General features: G+C 38.5%; 1 pseudogene; it reads left to right on the forward strand.

Annotated features, from left to right (window-relative positions):
• LOC100344412 (transmembrane emp24 domain-containing protein 5 pseudogene) overlaps positions 1-13,686 on the forward strand; it is a 73,057-nt pseudogene that overhangs the window by 8,483 nt on the left and 50,888 nt on the right.

Consider the following 13,686-nt stretch of genomic DNA (forward strand, 5'->3'; position numbering starts at 1 on the left):
GAATTTCTTGATGTAGGCATCTTTTAGTATGAAGTTTCCTCTCAACACTGCTTTTGCCGTATCCCATAAGTTTTGATATGTTGTGTTGTTATCCTCTTTTACTTCCAGAAAGTTTTTGATTTCTCTTTTGATTTCTTCTATGACCCATTGTTAATTCAGGAGCATGTTGTTCAATCTCCATGTGTTTTCATATGCTGTAGGGATTCCTGAATTGCTAATTTCCAGCTTCATTCCACTGTGGTCTGAGAAGCTGTATGGTATGATTCTAATTCTTTTAAATTTGCTGAGACTTCCTTTATGACCTAGTATGTGGTCAGTCCTAGAGAAGGTTCCATACACTGCTTAGAAGAATGTAAAAATCTTTAAATGTAGGATTGAAAGTTCTGTAGATATCTGTTAGCTCTATTTGTGCTATATTATCAAGTAAATCTGCTCTTTCTTTGTTGATCTTCTGTCTGGTTGATGTGTCCCTTTCTGAGAGTGGTGTATTGAAGTCTCCCAGTATTATTTTATTGGAGCCTATGTCTCCCTTTATGTCCCCTATCATATCTTTTAAATAAACCGGTGCCCTGTAATTAGGTGCATATAAACTGATATTCATTTTATCTTCCTGTTGAATTGATCCCTTAATCATTATATTTGTCTCTTTTAACAGTTTTTGTGGTAAAGTTTATTTTGTCTGATATTAAGATGGCTACACCCACTCTTTTTTCATTTCTGTTGTCTTGGAATATCTTTTTCCAACCTTTCACTTTCAGTCTGCATGCATCTTTGTTGGAAAGATGTTTCTTTTAAGCAGCAAATAGATGGGTTTTGTTCCTTAAACGATTCAGCCCGTCTGTGCATTTCAACTGGAGAGTTGAAGCCATTAATGTTCAATGTGACTGTTGATACGTAGTACCTTTGCCCTGCCATTATCCCAAAGATGTTTTCTAATATATACTTTGAACTTCCTGTGATCTTTTACTGTGAGGTTTCCTTCCTTTACCTTCTTTCATATTGATGACCGTGTTTCTGTGTTTCTGTGTGTAACACATCTTTAAGCATCTTTTGCAGGGCTGGACGAGTGGCAACAAATTCTTTCAATTTCTGTTTGCTATGAAAGGTCTTTATTTCACCTTCATTCTCAAATGAGAGCTTTGCAGGATATAATATTCTGGGCTGGCTGTTTTTCTCTCTTAGTACCTGGGCTATGTCTCGCCATTCTCTCCTAGCCTGTAGGGTTTCTGCTGAGAAGTCAGCTGTGAGTCTAATTGGAGATCCTCTGAGAGTAATCTGACGTTTCTCTCTTGCGCTTTTTAGAATCTTTTCTTTCTAGTGATCCCTGTTAAATATAAGAGTGCGAATAAAGGAGGGAGGAGATGTACAATTTGGGACATGCTCATCGGACTTGCCCCAAATGGTAGAGTTAGAAACATACCAGGGGATTCCAATTCAATCCCATCAAGGTGGCATGTACCAATGCCATCTCACTAGTCCAAGTGATCAATTTCAGTTCACAAGTGATCACACTGATAGGTCTAAGAGTCAAAGGGATCACATAAACAAGTCTAGTGTCTGCAAATACTAACTGATAGAATAAAAAAGGGAGAGAACAGTCCATCATGGGAAGTGGGATACACAGCAGACTCATAGAATGGCAGATGTCCTAAATAGCACTCTGGCCTCAGAATCAGCCCTTAAGGCATTTGGATCTGGCTGAAGAGCCCATGAGAGTATTTTAGGCATGGAAAGCCAAGGCACTCTGAAAAAAAAAAAAAAGAAGAAGAAGACCGAAAGGAAAGATCTCTGCGAGTGAGTTCCCAGTGGAAAGAACAGGGCCATCAAAGAAGGAGGTACCTTTCTCTGAAGGGAGGAGACAACTTCCACTTTGACTATGACCCTGTCGGAATAAGATCAAAGTTGGCAAACTCAAAAGGCTTCCATAGCCTTGGCAACTCATGACTAGCGTCTAGGGAGATTACTGACACCTGCAAAAGATGCTTAAAGATGTGTTACACACAGAAACAAAGAAACACGGTCATCAATATGAAAGAAGGTAAAGGAAGGAAACCAAGGAAGGAAAGCTCACAGAAAAGATCACAGGGAATTCAAAGCATATATTAGAACTTATCTTTGGCAAATGGCAGGGCAAAGTTACCACTTATCATTAGACACATTGAACGTGAATGGCCTGAACTGTCCAGTTAAAAGACACAGATTGGCTGATTAGGTTAAGTAACAAAACCCATCTATTGGCTGCCTACAAGAAACACATCTTTCCAACAAAGATCCATACAGACTGAAAGTGAAAGGCTGGAAAAAGATATACCATGCCAACAGAAATGAAAAAAGACCGGGCGTAGCCATCTTAATATCAGACACCATAAACTTTACCACAAAAACCGTTAAGAGAGACAAAGAGGGACACTACATAATGATTAAGGGATCAATTCAACAGGAAGATATAACAATTATCAATGTATATGCACCTAACTACAGGGCACCGGTTTATCTAAAAGATTTATTAACGGACTTAAAGGGAGACTTAGACCCCAATACAATAGTACTGGGGGACTTCAATACTCCACTCTCAGAAATAGATCAATAGGACAGAAGATCAACAAGGATACAGTAGATTTAAATGACACTATAGCCCAAATGGATCTAACAGATATCTACAGAACTTTCAATCCTACAGCTAAAGATTTTACATTCTTCTCAGCAGTACATGGAACCTTCTCTAGGATTGACCACATACTAGGCCATAAAGCAAGTCTCAGAAAATTCAAAAGAATTAGAATCATACCATGCAGCTTCTCAGACCATAAAGGAATGAAGTTGGAAATTAGCAACTCAGGAATCCCTAGAGCATATGCAAACACATGGAGATCGAAACATGCTCCTGAAAAGACCCAAATCAATAAAATCAGAGATGAAAAAGGAAACGTAACAACAGACACCACAGAAATAAAAAGAACCATCAGAAATTACTACAAGGACTTGTATGCCAGCAAACAGGGAAACCTATCAGAAATGGATAGATTCCTGGACACATGCAACCTACCTAAATTGAACCAGGAAGACATAGAAAACCTAAACAGACCCATAACTGAGACAGAAATTGAAACAGTAATAAAGTCCCTTCCAACAAAGAAAAGCCCAGGACCAGATGGATTCACTGGTGAATTTTAATAGACATTTAAAGAAGAACTAACTCCAATTCTTCTCAAACTATTCAGAACAATCGAAGAAGAGGGAATCCTCACAAATTCTTTCTATGAAGCCAGCATCACCTTAATTCCTAAGCCGGAAAAAGATGCAGCATTGAAAGAGAATTACAGACCAATATCCCTGATTGACATACACGCAAAAATCCTCAAAAAATTCTCGCCAATAGAATGCAACAACACATCAGAAAGATCATCCACCCAGACCAAGTGGGATTTATCCCTGGTATGCAGGGATGGTTTAATGTGCGCAAGACAATCAATGTGATACACCACATTAACAGACTGCAGAAGAAAAACCATATGATTATCTCAATAGATGCCGAGAAAGCATTTGATAAAATACAACACCCGTTCATGATGAAAACTCTAAGCAAACTGGGTTTGGAAGGAACATTCCTCAATACAATCAAAGCAATCTATGAAAAACCCACAGCCAACATCCTATTGAATGGGGAAAAGTTGGAAGCATTTCCACTGAGATCTGGTACCAGACAGGGATGCCCACTCTCACCACTGCTATTCAATATAGTTCTGGAGGTTCTAGCCAGAGCTATTAGGCAAGAAAAAGAAATTAAAGGGATACAAATTGGGAAGGAAGAAGTCAAACTATCCCTCTTTGCAGATGATATGATTCTTTATTTAGGGGACCCAAAGAACTCTACTAAGAGACTATTGGAACTCATAGAAGAGTTTGGCAAAGTAGCAGGGTATAAAATCAATGCACAAAAATCAACAGCCTTTGTATACACAGGCAATGCCATGGCTGAGGAAGAACTTCTAAGATCAATCCCATTCACAATAGCTACAAAAACAATCAAATACCTTGGAATAAACTTAACCAAGGATGTTAAACATCTCTACGATGAAAATTACAAAACCTTAAAGAAAGAAATAGAAGAGGATACCAAGAAATTGAAAAATCTGCCATGCTCATGGATTGGAAGAATCAATATCATCAAAATGTCCATTCTCCCAAAAGCAATTTATACATTCAATGCAATACCAATCAAGATACCGAAGACCTTCTTCTCAGATCTGGAAAAATTGGTGCTGAAATTTATATGGAGGCACAAGAGACCTCCAATAGCTAAAAAAATCTTGTACAACAAAAACAAAGCTGGAAGCATCACAATACCAGATTTCAGGACATACTACAGGGAAGTTGTTATCAAAACAGCATGGTACTGGTACAGAAACAGATGGATAGACCAATGGAACAGAATTGAAACACCAGAAATCAACCCAAACATCTACAGCCAACTTATATTTGATCAAGGATCTAAAACCAATTCCTGGAGCAAGGACAGTCTATTCAATAAATGGTGCTGGGAAAACTGGATTTCCACGTGCAGAAGCATGAAGCAAGACCCCTACCTTACGCCTTACACAAAAATCCACTCAACATGGATTAAAGACCTAAATCTACGACCTGACACCATCAAGTTACTAGAGAACATTGGAGAAACCCTTCAAGATATTGGCACAGGCAAAGAGTTTCTGGAAAAGACCCGGGAGGAACAGGCAGTCAAAGCCAAAATTAACTATTGGGATTGCATCAAATTGAGAAGTTTCTGTACTGCAAAAGAAACAGTCAGGAGAGTGAAGAGACAACCGACAGAATGGGAAAAAATATTTGCAAACTATGCAACAGATAAAGGGTTAATAACCAGAATCTACAAAGAGATCAAGAAACTCCACAAAAACAAAACCAACAACCCACTTAAGAGATGGGCCAAGGACCTCAATAGACATTTTTCAAAAGAGGAAAACCAAATGGCCAACAGGCACATGAAAAAATGTTCAGGATTACTGGCAATAGGGAAATGCAAATCAAAACCACAATGAGGTTTCACCTCACCCCGGTTACAATGGCTCACATTCAGAAATCTACCAACAACAGATGCTGGCGAGGATGTGGGGAAAAAGGGACACTAACCCACTGTTGGTGGGAATGCAAACTGGTCAAGCCACTATGGAAGTCAGTCTGGAGATTCCTCAGAAACCTGAAGATAACCCTACCGTTCGACCCAGCCATCCCACTCCTTGGAATTTACCCAAAGGAATTTAAATTGGCAAACAAAAAAGCGGTCTGCAGCCTAATGTTTATTGCAGCTCAATTCACAATAGCTAAGACCTGGAACCGACCTAAATGCCCATCAACGGTAGACTGGATAAAGAAATTATGGGATATGTACTCTTTAGAATACTATACCACAGTAAGAAACAACGAAATCCAGTCATTTGCAACAAAATGGAGGAATCTGGAACACATCATGCTGAGTGAAATAAGCCAGTCCCAAAGGGACAAATACCATATGTTCTCCCTGATCGGTGACAACTGACTGAACACCAAAAAGGAAACCTCCTGAAGTGAAACGGACACTATGGGAAATGGTGACTTGATCAGCATAGCCCTGACTGTTAATGAACAACTTAATACATTATCCCTCTTAGTAGTTTTTTTGTCTGTTCTACTTAATATGACTGGTTTAATTCTGTAATTAATACACAGTTATTCTTAAGTGTTAAAAATTAACTGAAATGTGATCCCTGTTAAACATAAGAGTGGGAATAAGAGAGGGAAGAGATGTATAATTTGGGACATGCTCAAGTTGACTTGCTTCAAATGGTAGAGTTTAAAACATACCAGGGGATTCCAATTCAATCCCATCAAGGTGGCATGTACCAATGCCATCTCACTATTCCAAGTGATCAATTTCAGTTCACAATTGATCATAATGAAAGGACTAAGAGTCAAAGGGAGCACATAAACAAGTCTAGTACCTGCTAACACTAACCGATGGAATAAATAAAGGGGAGAGTGATCCAACATGGGAAGTGAGATACTCAGCAGACTCATAGAATGGCAGATGTCCTACATAGCACTCTGGCCTCAGAATCAGCCCTAAAGGCATTCCGATCTGGCTGAAAAGCCCATGAGAGTATTTCAGGCATGGAAAGTCAAGACACTCTGGCAAAAGATCTCTGCGAGTGAGATCCCAGTGGAAAGAACAGGTCTTCAAAGAAGGAGGTACCTTTCTCTGAAGGGAGAAGAGAACCTCCACTTTGACTATGACCTTGTCTAAACAAGATAAGAATCGGAGAACTCAGAGGGCTTCCATAGCCTTGGAAACTCAGGACTGGAGCATAGGGAGACTACTGATGCCATAGACAGGAGTGTCAATTGGTAAAGTCAACAACAGGAGTCACTGTGCACTTACTTCTCATGTAGGATCTCTGTCCTTAATGTGCTGTGTATTGAGATTTAATGCTATAACGAGTACTCAAACAATATATTTCACTTTGTGTTTTTATGGGGGTGCAAACTGTTGAAATCTTTACTTAATGTATACTAAACTGATCCTCTGTAAAAAAAAAAAAAAAAAAGAAATTATCAACTCCCAACTTGACTCTCACTGGGATTCAACATGACAATAGGTCTGATCTGATTTCATCATCATTTAAAAAAAATCATCTATTATTTTTCACTTTATGTTTCTGTGTGAGAGCAAACTGTTGAAATCCTTACTTAATGTATACTAAGCTGATCTTCTGTATATTAAGATAATCGAAAATGAATCTTGATGTGAATGGAAGGGGAGAGGGAGTGGGAAAGGGGAGGGTAGTGGGTGGGAGGGACGGTATGTGGGGGAAACCATTGTAATCCATAAATCGTACTTTGGAAATTTATATTCATTAAATAAAAGTTAAAAAAAAAAAGGATAACAAAAAAATAAATAAATAAAATAAAACCTAAAAAAAAAAAGAGTGTCAAATTGTTAAGTCAACAACAGGAGTCACTGTGCACTTACTTCTCATGTTGGATCTCTGTCCTTAATGTTGTTCAATATGAATTAATGCTATAACTAGTACTGAAGCAGTATTTTATACTTTATATTCTGTGTGGGTGCAAACTGATGAAATCTTTACTTAATATATACTAAATCTATCTTCTGTATATAAAGATAATTGAAAATGAATCTTGATGTGAATGAAATGGGAGAGGGAGCAGGAGTGGGGAGGGTTGCGGGTGGGACTGAAGTTATGGGGTAAGAGCCGTTGTAATCCATAAACTGTACTTGGAAATTTATATTTACTAAATAAGAGTTAAAAAAAGTACCTGAAAAAAAAGAGTTAACATCCAGAATCTATAAACAGTTTAAGAAATTCAACAACAACAAAGTAACAATCCTATTAAGAAATGGGGAAAGGACTTGAATAGACATTTTTCTTGATAGGAAATTCAAATGGCCAACAGACACATGAAAACATGCTAAGGATTTCTAGACATCAGTGAAATGCAAATCAGAAAGTCAGTGAGATTTCATCTCACCCCAATCAGAATGCTTTTTATACAGAAATCAACAAACAACAAATGTTGACAATTGTGGGGAGCAACTCGGACTAGACTAAGTTACTGGAATTAAGACTTATTCTATGCATCTGCTCTCCCACAATATGGCGCTGAGAAGGGAGTAACAACTTCTGCACAGCTGCCTCTCGCCAATTTGAGTGATGACCTGCAGGAGCTGATCCTGCTCCTGATTGGAGGAGAGCAGCGTACTCGGCGTGTGGGTAGCAGAGTTGGGATTGGTGAAAGAGGACTATAAAGGAGGAGAGAGACAACATGCACGTGGTACATCTAAGAGGAACACCTGTGCAGCCCCCGAGAGAGCCGGCCGGCGGTGTGCCGCTCCCCCGTGGAAGTGGGGAAAGTGGCTAGGGGGAACTGCCCTTCCACGGAGGTGGAAGGGATGGTAGCCAACCCGGGAAGAACCAGCAGCAAACCCGGGAAGGGCCGAGCAGATGAAAGAACAACGCAGGGTCCTGTGTCGTTCCTCCACGAAGATGGGGAGTGACATAATGGTGCCGTGACTCGGATATGAAGCCTAGGCAGGGTTTAGTGTAGTTCCTCTGCGAAGAGGGGGAGCGACAACAATCATGTGGGGAAAGGGGTACTATTGGTCCACTATTGGTGGATATATAAACTGGCACGGCCACTATGGAAGACAGTAGGGAGATATATCAGAAATCTGAATTTAGACCTACCATATGACCCAGCCATCTCACTCCTGGTAATTTACCCTAGGGAAATGAAATCAGCATATGAAAGAGTTAGCTGTACCTCCATGTTTATCACAGATCATTTCATGATAGCTAAGATATGGAATCAACCCTGATGGCCATCAACTTAAGACTGGATAAAGAAAATATCAAATGGAATACTGTATGAAATATACTGTATGGAATACTGTATGGAATACTATACAGCAGTAAAAAATGAAATCCTGTCATTTGCTACAAAATGCAACTGGAAACTATTATACTTAGTGAAATAAGCCAATCCAAATAAAATACAAATACCATATGTTCTCTCTGATCTGTGATTACCTAAAGGGTAATCTACAGGAGTAAAATTAACACTTTTTTATGCAATGATTTTGAACAGCCTTTGTCTTGACTGTTGAAGAATATTTTTTTGTTTGTTTTTCCTTCATACTATTTGTGGAACTCTATTCTTAATATAGGGTTAATCTTATGAGTATAGTGTTAACTAAAAATATATCATTGTATAAATAAATTGAGGGACTGGCACTGTGTTGTAGAAGTTAAAGCCACCACCTGCAGTGCCAGTATCCCATATGGGCACCGGTTCGAATCCTGGTTGCTTCACTTTTGATCTAGCTCTCTGATATGGCCCAGGAAAGCCATAGAAGATTGCCCAAGACCTTGGGCCCCTGCACCCACATGGGAGACTCTGAAGAAGCTCCTGGCTCCTGACTTCAGATTGGCACAGCTAAAGCCATTGCAGCCAATTAGGGAGTGAACCAGCAGATGGAAGACCTCTCTCTCTGTCTCTCTTTCTCTCTATGTGTAACTCTGACTTTCAAATACATAAATAAATCTTTAAAAAAAATAATGGTAATGGAAAAGGTAGGAGGGAGAAGGATGGGAACATTGGCAGGAGGAAGGTAAAGTGGAAATAATCACTATGTTCGTAAATTTGCATATATGAAATGCTTGAAATTTGTATTTTAAATAAAATTTTAAATAGAAACACTAGATAGATTTTGTAGAGAGTACATTATTCAACAGCATTCTCTATGCATCCTGTGATGAATTTTGTCTGAGAAATATTATCAGAATTCAAAACAACAGGTCACTCTTGAGAACTATAGTGAGGAACAAATAAGTTAATGTGTGTGAAATAAATAGGAAATCACTCTGGTGTTACAGCTCAGTGGGTTAAGCCACCACCTGCAAGGCTGGCATCTCATATTAGTGCCAGTTTATGTCCTAGCTGCTCCACTTCTGATTCAGCTCCATGCTAATATGCCTGGGAAAGCAGTGCAAGATTCAAGACCTTTGGCCCTGACACCCATATGGAGACCCAGTTGGCGTTCCAGGCTCCTGACTTTGGGATGACCTCACCCTGGATGATTATGGACATTTTGGGATTAAACTACCAAAAGGACATTCTCTCTCTCTCTCTCTTTTTCTCTCCCTCCCTCTCTCTCTCTCTCTGTGAGTCTTTCAATAAACAGATAAATCTTTTAAAAATAATAAAACACTCTAAAATGAAGTCAATTATATTGTGTAAATACTAATTCAACAATAGGTTTCACCATCAGTGGTGGTAATAGTGATACATTACTACTACTGATTATTATTATTATTATTATTATTATTATGAAAGTTAACATACTGAGCACTTACAGTAGGATGGGCAATGTGCTAAATATATCACAAGTATTATCACACTTAATTCATGCAACAATTCTTGGGTGGGCAATATTATTATCCCAATTTTATAAGCAAAGGAATGAATACAGAGAGAGGTTAAATAACCTGCAGAGTAAAGGTCACAGTGCTAAAAAATAAAGTAATATGCTATTTTGAAATGTACTTGGTGGCAGAGAGAATTCAGAGAACTACTGTCCTATGAGTAGACTGTAACAGACACCACTGGTAACTGTGTCACTTTCCATCTGCCACCTCTGTGTTCAGGATGTTCTGTGAGGGTAGTCTCAGCTCCATTGCCAGCATCCTACTTTAAGCCTGGGTTTCTCATCTATCCACATGCTGTCCTAGGGCTTCTCCAAGGCTATCTGAGATCATGCAGTCCTCTCCCTATAGCAGCAGAAAAATTAACATTCTCAAGGTATAATTCTCAATCCCAGAAATGCTGGGTGAATGTTCTGTTTGCTATCTTTCAGGGGGTCAGTTCTGGAAGGCTCCTGAACACCTCAGAGATCCCAGTAGAATCAAGCCTCATGGCCAACAACAGGAGAGGTAAGGCACCATAGCTGATTGTTTTCCTTTCCCTTCTTCATTCTTTCTATGCCCTCACTACTTACTGCTTGCTGAATCACTGAAAAAATAAACTACCTCTCCCACCTCCAGGTGCTTACCTCAGGTTCTGCTTTGAAGGAACCCAAAATATAAAGCATTTAAAAATTTAACCAAATAAATAGTATAGGATATGCAAACATATAGGTTTATTCCACCCACATTTATCAAAATTAAGTAACGTGTTCATTATATGGTTCTGATGATTTTTAATACTTTGTTTTAAAATTGCAGGAACCAGCAGGAGATTTGGGAACAGATAGATTGTGAAGCTTTTTAAAAACTATTTTTAGCACTTGCTGAAATGTTTCACACTAAAGAAAAAATCCTTTCACTCAACAAGACACTGATTAGATCGTTGGGTAACTGTTCCTATAGCAACAGTCTACTCTGTAATACTCTATTATTTTTTCAATCCCACCCCCTCAACCAGAGACTAGAGTTCATTACACTTAGCCATCATTTCCAACTTTGCCATTCAATGTCATGCTTTCCATTTTTTAGGTTATTTCCAAATTTTCCCTTATTTCTTCTCACCTTTATTTCAGTGGTGAATTAAAGAAAACATTTCATTAAAGCTAGTCTGTACATTCTGTATATTGCTATATGATGTCTAATGACATAAGAATAATAACATAATGGCAATTCCTTAGTAATCAAACATTCAAGACCTTCTATAAATGTACCCCAGGTTACCTCTTCTGACAGAAAGGCCTAAGAATGTTAGGTGGGAGCAATTATGCAAAAAGATTGGAAGTAAAAATCATGAAAGAAGTTAGTATGATTAGAATGAAAAGTGTGCAGCAGAATGGGAAAAGATGAAATGTCAAGGACTAGATAATATAGGAGCCTTGTAAGCCTTGTAAGTCATCTTTATTGGTTAGGGTAACTCCAGTGCTACAATATCCAAACCCCAAATCATGAATTTAGATTTTTGATGAAAATGGAAATCCCTTAAATGGTCTTTGAAGGTTTTTTTTAATTTTTTATTTAGTAAATATAAATTTTCAAAGTACAGTTAATGGATTACAATGGCTCCCCCCCCATAATTTCCCTCCCTCTCACACCCCTCCCATCTCCTGCTCCCTCTCCCATTCCATTCACATCAAGATTCATTTTCAATTCTCTTTATATACAGAAGATCAATTCAGTATATATTAAGTAAAGATTTCATCAGTTTGCACCCACACAGAAACACAAAGTGTAAAATACTGTTTCAGTACTAGTTATAGTATTACTTCACATTGGACAACACACTAAGGACAGATCCTTTTTTATAAAAAAAAAAAAAAAAAAAAAAAAAAAAAAAAAAAAAAAAAAAAAAAGATCATCCTGGATGTTACATGGAAAGTGAACTAGAGTCAACTAAGAAAGTATTGAAGTAGTCCAGGAAAGAAATCGTTGTGTCATGCAGTAGAATGGACCAATGGAGATAAAGATATTTAAGAGAGGCATAATTTATGGAAATTGGTAACAAGTTGGAGTAAGTACAGAAGAAGAATCAAGTTTCCAAATTAAAACAATTAGTTTAAAATGAAGGATTAGCAAGTTAGCAGGATAAGACTGTGAATTCAGGAATGATGATGTTGAGTTTGAGGTGGTTCTCAAACTTCCCAAATCAAAGTATCCAGTAGGAAGTTAGATATAAAAGTCTGGAGCTCAAAGAAGTAAACCAGACCAAAGATGCAGATTGTCAAGGTGACACCATATAGGTACTAAAGTCATAAGAAGCAGTGACACCTTCAGAGAAATGCATAATCAGACAACATAGAGTCCATAGAGAAATAATTGTTTGTGACAGAGAAACTTGCTTATCTCTAAGCCTTGGTTTCCCATCTACAAAATGGAGAAATAATGGTCTCCAGTTTACAAAGTATTCTAAGGATTAAGTTACAGGATAAATATTTAACTTAAACATTCATATAAATATTTAGCACAATGTCTAACAAAGAGAAAGGGATGAATAAATGTTAGTTATTATTATTAACTTTTAAGATCAAAACAGAATGTGGCATCATGAAAACTGAGGAAAAAAGAATGTTTCAAGAGGAGAAGTATTATTGAGAGTCCAGTATTGCCAAGAATTAAATCATGAGTCTTTGAGACCAGAAGGGACCTCAAAAAGTCGAAATTTTTCTTCCTTTAATTCCATTCTGTGGTATTCTTTTAATGTTGGATGTCTCTGACAACACAGTTGGATAGTGAATCACTTCAAGATTTTCTGGGCAGTGCAGAAGTGGAAATAGTCACAGAACATTTGATTGGCTAATTTGCCCATTTAGCAATGATTTCCATACTTCTTGTAAATGCCTTTCTCAAAGTCAGCAGTTGTGGGAGTCAGAATCCATTTTGGAATAAGACATTCTCCCTTTAGTCATATTGATTATACAACCAGTGGGCATTCCACCTCATGTTTGATAAGAGGGGTCATATAACCAACAACCTAAAATTGTGGAAAGAAAACATTAATTGAGGCTGGCGCTGTGGCTCACTTGGTTAATCCTCCGCTTGCAGCGCCGGCATCCCATATGGGCACCAGTTCTGGTCTCGGTTGCTCCTCTTCCAGTCCATCTCTCTGCTGTGGCCAGGGAGAGCAGTAGAGGATGGCCCAAGTGCTTGGGCCCCTGCACCCACATGGGAGCCCAGGAGGAAACACCTGGCTCCTAGCTTCGGATAGGCACAGCACCAGCCGTGGCGGCCATTTGGGGGGTGAACCAACAGAAGGAAGACCTTTCTCTCTGTCTTTCTCACTGTCTCGGTCAAATAAATAAATAAATAAAAAGAAAGAAAGAAAACATTAGTTGTTCTTTGTGAAGGCAAGAGGCTTGAGCTGCAACATATACCTGGGAGCTGCTAGCACCCATATTTTGTTTCTTTGGAAAAGGAAGCTAAGGAACTCAGTCGGCAACCAGTCAGAAGAATGGAGCAATCAGGCAGAGAGGAGAAGAGAAGGAATATTCTTCAGGTGTTCAATTTCTGGATCCAGATCTATCTGAAGGCTTGGTGTAGCCCTGCTCATGTGAAACATTAGACACGTTTGTGTTTTTTCTTACTGAAGGTGGTAGAAATGATGTATTATTACTTCGAACCAAAGAGTGTTCACCTAACACAGGGAGTTCTAGGA

The sequence above is a fragment of the Oryctolagus cuniculus genome, chromosome 5 (assembly GCF_051225735.1).
Source record: "Oryctolagus cuniculus isolate XC-2025 breed Fujian yellow rabbit chromosome 5, ASM5122573v1, whole genome shotgun sequence".
NCBI lineage: Eukaryota > Metazoa > Chordata > Mammalia > Lagomorpha > Leporidae > Oryctolagus > Oryctolagus cuniculus.